Source organism: Micromys minutus, assembly GCF_963924665.1.
Source record: "Micromys minutus genome assembly, chromosome: 9".
NCBI classification, from domain to species: domain Eukaryota; kingdom Metazoa; phylum Chordata; class Mammalia; order Rodentia; family Muridae; genus Micromys; species Micromys minutus.
This window is the reverse complement of record NC_137978.1, coordinates 23565361-23571369: the sequence shown is the minus strand read 5'-3', so window position 1 is coordinate 23571369 and position 6009 is coordinate 23565361. Positions and strand designations below refer to the sequence as shown.

Genomic DNA, 6009 nt, shown 5'->3' with positions numbered 1-6009 from the left:
CTAATACAACCACTCTGGAAATCTGTCTGGCAATACCTCAGAAAATTGGATATAGTACTACCTGAAGACCCAGCTATTTCACTTCTGGGCATATACTTCAGAGACACTTTAATACACAACAAAGATATATGCACCACAATGTTCATAGCGGCTCTATTTATAATAGCCAGAAGCTGGAAGGATCCCAGATGTCCTTCAGAAGACGAATGGATACACAAATTGTGGTACATATACACAATGGAATACTACTCAGCCACCAGAAAGAATGACTTAACCAAATTCTTAAGAAAATGGCTGCATCTAGAGAATATCATCCTGAGTGAGATAACCCAGTCACAAAAGAACAGACATAATATGCAGTCACTGATAGTGGGATGCTAACCCCAGAGGCTTGCACTCCCCCAGAAACAACTCACAGACTGTATGAAGTCCAAGAAATAAAGAAAACAAAAAATATACATATATTCACAAAAAAAAATTGGACTAAATGAATTTCTGCCTTATGATATGGCCACAAATTTATGAAGATTGGGGAGTGTTATGTGGTGGCTTGAATAATAATAGGTCACATAGCCTTCTATTTGAATACTTAGTTATTTGGGTATGGCACTACTCCATGGCTTAGAAAGGTTAGGGGGTGCATTGTTGGAGCAGGAGTTGACCTTGCTGCTCCCTGTCATGACAACAATGGAGCAAACCTCAGAAACTGTAAGCCAGCTCCCAGGCACATGTTTTCTTTCATAAGAGAGTCATCATGGTATTCCTTCACAGCAATACGATGGTGACTAAGACAACAGTGTATCTGCATAAAATCCAGAGTGGTCTCAAAAATCACAATCTTTCTGCCTCCACATCTCAATTGCCAGCATTACAGAAATGAATAATCATGGTGTCTTTGAAAAGAACTTAAGGCAGAGAAGTAAACCAAACAAAACATGGAAGAGTGACCTTGCCTTCAAGGCTTCTAGTGAGGCATACTTTTTTTTTTTTTTTTAAATATGGAGGGATTTGGAGAAGAGACAAAAAATTGTGGGAGACAACTTTGTAAACTTTCTTGAGTCCAGATGATAAAAGGACTGGAAGCCAGGCTTTTTAATGTTCTTTAAAGAGGTAAGAACACATGGTCTCAGCTGAATCTGGCTCTTGGAACAATTCCTAGAAAATGAACAGGTAGGTAGTTGATATGTGTAGGCTGGGTACCGGTAGAAATAGAATCTCGTGGTTTGGTCTGTAGAAACCTGAGGGAGATAACTGAAGTCTATCTTCTACTGCACTTCCTGTGCAGTCTACCTTAGAGCTACTTGATTATTGTTGCATACATTTTAGTGGAGAAGCCTCATGTGTACTTACTGCCATGGCACGCTTCTATACAGAGAACAAGAGATGTGCAGTGGATGCTGTTCCTTTCTCAATCCCTGCCACCTCGGAAGTTGCTGACCTTGGTAACATTATCGATAAATTGCTGAAGACCAAAAATAAACTCCACAAACATGTCCAGTTTGATTTCCTTTTCAGGGGTCAGTTTCTTTGAATGCCCTTGGTCAAACACATGGAACTGGAGAACATTTCACTGGAAGAGATTGAGGAACTAGACTATGTGGAAAAATACGCCACACCACAGCCAGAGCAGTGCATGTTCCATAATGACTAGATTGGCTCAGTTGAAAGGGCAGAAGAATGGATCATATCTGGTTCTTATGATAAGACTTCTCGGATCTGGTCCTTGGAAGGAAAGTCAATAATGACTGTGGGACATAGAGATATTCTGAAAGATGTGGCTTAGGTGAAAACAGACAGTTTGTGCTGCTTACTCCTGATGGCCTCGATGGACCACACCATTCTCTCATGGGAGTGGAATGCAGAGAACAAAGGGAAAGCTCTGCACTGCTGCCAAGGGCATGCTGGGAGTGTGGACGCCATAGCTGTCAGTAGCATAGGAACTAACTTTGCAGTGGCTCCTGAGATAAGATGATAAAGATCTGGTCTACAGTCCCTACAGATGAAGAGGATGAAATGGAAGAACCCACAAATCAACCAAGAAACTCTCTGGCCACACAGAAGCAATTCCCTCAGTACTTGGGTCAGATGCTAAAGAAATCCGCAGTCCATCTTGGGATCACACAATTAGAGTGTGAGGTGTTGAGCCTGTCGATCTTCAGTTGACTCTGACAGGAAATAAAGTAGTTAATTGTATTTCCTATTCTTCCCTTTGTAAACGATTGGCCTCTGGTAACACAGACAGGCACATTGGACTTTGGGATCTCTGAACTAAAGATGGTTCTTTGGTGTGGCTGTTCCTCACCTCACATTCGGGCTGGGTGATATCAGTGGAGTGGTCTACCCATGAACAGCAGCTGATCTCAGGCTCTTTAGATAACATTGTGAAGCTATGGTATACAAGAAGCTGTAAGGCTCCTCTCTACGATCTAGCTGCTCATGAAGACAAAGTGCTAAGTGTGGAATGGACAGACACAGGGCTATGTCGGAGTGGAGGAGCAGACAGTAAATTGTATTTCTGCAGATATTCTTTTACAACTTCCCATGTGGGGGCTTGAAAATGATTGGCTGATAAAAGGGGAAAAGTCCTTTAAAGGTTATCTTTATCATATAAGTAGGCTAGAGAAATTGATGATAATAATAATAATCATAATAATAATCATTATCATAATAAACATCATATTGTCAATCTATCACTCAGTTGATAAACATCGAGAAAATATACATAGAGATATAGTCGTGGTTTTTTTCTATATATGTATAAAGTAATATCTAAGTGGTATTTTTCAATCTTTTAATTTTTTTTTTTTTTTACTTCTTCATAAATGAGTAAGATTTTCAAGATCATCACAGGAATATTCTCAAACTAGAGTTTGAGTCCTAGAAATGGTATTCATCAGTGAGAACCCCAACTCAGATTTCTGAACACTCTCTTGTCTCAGTGTCTTTATCTATACAATGAGGACAATACACATTCCTTGCTAGGGCATTGTAAGGATGTAATGAGCTCACCACAGTGCCTGGAACACAGCTCTCCACATGAGGCTTGTTATCACCTGTGTTGTTGCTGAGCCCAAATGTCATCAGCAGATTGAATACTTTAGTGTCTTATCTCATATAAATGATGGTTTCCTCTTGTATTGTATCTGAGCAGTCTACATGAGTATCTTTGACATGATTTCTTAGGTACAGACAAAGAATAGAAAGCCTGGGAGTCAGTTCTGAGGAGATGAGAGAATGACTAAACAAAGAGAGACAATGAGAAGCAACCACAGAATGGCAGGACTTAAGAGGCGGTTGTTGCAAGATATTAATGAGCAGGGAGATCTGGAGAATCCACAGCGAAGCTTTCTGAAAGAGACCAAGAGCAGTAGCTGGGGACCGCCACAAAGAGCCACAATAAAAGAGGCATGACAGGTCCCAGCAGGCCTGGCCCAAATGCAACACAGAACAAGCCAGCCTAGCCAGAAGAAAGCAGCGTGTCTTGTTCAGCTCCTCTGTGAGACTTTCAATCAGCACTAGCTTCCTGGCAGGGTGAGACAGGGCTCCAAACCTTACAGGTCACTCAGAAGTCACCAGAGAAAAATACAAGAGGAAAGCCTTGAAGAATGAGCATGGTCTCTGATGGGATGCAGTTACCATAGAGACCACTCTCAACGGTAGCCAGGAAGGGCAGTCCCTGTCCTCAGAGTAGTTAACAAGCTATTGACCAAACAGGAAGATGCCAGCAGGTGAGTGGAATGAAGGCGCTACATCACAGCTGACTGTTCTAAGATCAAACAGAGGAGCAAGCAGCCATAAATCAACCAGGCCACTACAGGCATCACATCAAGTATAAGAGGGCACAAGATTCCAAGCTGCTATGCACAGCACAAGAAGGTTATCCCAGAGGCAGATGTTCAAAAGAGAGATGCTCATGTTTGCCCAGACTTGCTTAAGACTTAAACAGGATTAAGACAAACCAGAATGCCACCGCTTTCAGGCATATAGACAGTAACTAAGGATGTGGGAAATGTTTGTTGAAAAAGTATGTGAAGGAAAAGCAGGAAAGGAGAAAATACTTCATAGCATGTTGCCCAACACTCAGTCAAGCTGAAGCCACAGCCAGGAGAGCGGGAAGACCTCAGCTTCTAAAATCAAGTGCTGTTGTTGCAATGTGGGAAAACAGTATTTGAATTAGGTCTTTTGGAAAGCACGGCCCGTGGTTCTCCTACCAGACTGTCTCTACATGTACTACTCTACTTTCCACCTGTAGCATGGTCAGATGCGCATCCAAAGGAAAGAACAATCACTTCCTGTTTGACTTCCCATCTCTGTTCCAACTATTGGAAGTAATCACAACTGAGCCATTCACTGGGTAGCCAGACCTGTCCCTACAGCATGAGGACCTTGAACTGCCTCTTCTAGAAGCAGGTCGATTTTATTTGCATAAGTGGTGACTTAGCATCATTCAGTCTTCTAGAATAGCTGGCCCTACTTCTTCCTCCCCATATGCTTGGGCAGCATTTAAAACACCAAAACACCTTGACTCACACAGTGGGCTTCCTCGATCCCAAATAATTTTTGTTTTCTGCTTAACCGGTTGCTGTGCCACTTCAAAATTCAGTTAAAGGGCCATATCATGCATTCATCTAATCATTCACTCACTCACTCACTCACTCATTCATTCATCCATCCTTTCATTCAAAAAAAAAAAAAAAAAGCTAGTATTTACAAGTGCCTAGAGTACTGAGTCCTTCCTAAGTACTTTTTTTACCAGTTACACAATTCACTAATAAGAGGCAACTTCGGGGCCAGGCTGTATGTTGATGGGTCTGCTAGCTCATTAGAGTTTAGATTCCTTGAGGGCAGATTGGGTCTTACTCACATTCTAGCTTCGTTTCTAGAATTAAGCACATAGCCGCTGCTCAATAAATATTTATTAAAGGATGAATAAAAGAATACATGAATGAATTGCATTTCAAATTCTATCCAGCTTACTGGATTCTGAAGGGAATTCTCCAAGCCATCAAGTAGGCTTGGGATGAAACGTTCTCATGTGCATTACTTAATAAAAAGAGCACTGGGTCAATTGAAAAATTTAAAGTCAATATGAAATTGATCCTCATCAGCACTTTCTTCTCCAAATATATAGACAAAGGGACATTTCTGAAACATATGTATTAGTGTTGCATTTTCTGCTCCACAGGCTCAGCGATCGTTGTCACCTCTAAGTCCAGCACTCATTAATTTATGGGGCATCCAGCATAATCAGCAATAGGCTTCTTGGCAGCATAAATTGGAGAGTAGGCTAGGATTTGAATGAGCTCTAAGTTGCAAACGAGCTATTTCCTTGCATATTTTCTCTTAGAAGTTACTGAGCACAATTTTAATGATGCTGAAGCCCTGTAGGCAGGATGTTCAAGGACCATCCAAGATTCTCAGCCAACCTGACCCCTTCCATTTGTACAAGAGAAAGAGTGTAGACAACCCAAGTAACACATGGACAACACCTTCTCTATCCAGCTATGCAGTTGAATAAATACAGAGATGCCCAAGATGAAAAAGAAACAGAGGGGGAGAGGGAGCAAGAGGGGGGAGGGATAAAGTGTGCAGAGGGAGGGAAGGAGGGAGGGAGGGAGGGAAGGAGGAAGAAAGGGAAAGAGGGAGGGAGAGAGAGAGAGGATGGGAGGGAGAGAGAGGGAGAGAGAAACAGAGAGACACAGAGAGACACACACAGAGAGAAATAGGACTCCTTGCTTTAAGAAACACAGTATTGAGATAACCCCTGGGTATAAGAACCTGGTGTTCAGTGCTGCACATGTGTGCTCTTTTGTGAACTGCTGGGATGATCCATGGGGTCTAGCACAGTCAGAATTGAGAAAATCACTCTGGATCCCAAGCTTGCCTTTCCTGCAGGAACTGGGAGTATCACAGCCCCCCAAACTCATGAACTAGCCTTGTCCAACGCTAATCCAGAATTGCTTTGCTTAGGAATGTCTTTCTTAGAACTTTTAGGCAAGGATGCTCCTC

At 42.1% G+C, this 6009-nt stretch overlaps 1 pseudogene across 1 annotated transcript; it reads left to right on the top strand.

The window, feature by feature from the left end:
- The first annotated feature begins 1354 nt into the window (after positions 1-1354).
- Positions 1355-2555, top strand: LOC308424968 (ribosome biogenesis protein WDR12-like; annotated as a pseudogene). The gene is made up of 2 exons: positions 1355-2082; positions 2160-2555. The product of its transcript is annotated as a ribosome biogenesis protein WDR12-like (transcript).
- Positions 2556-6009: the final 3454 nt, after the last annotated feature.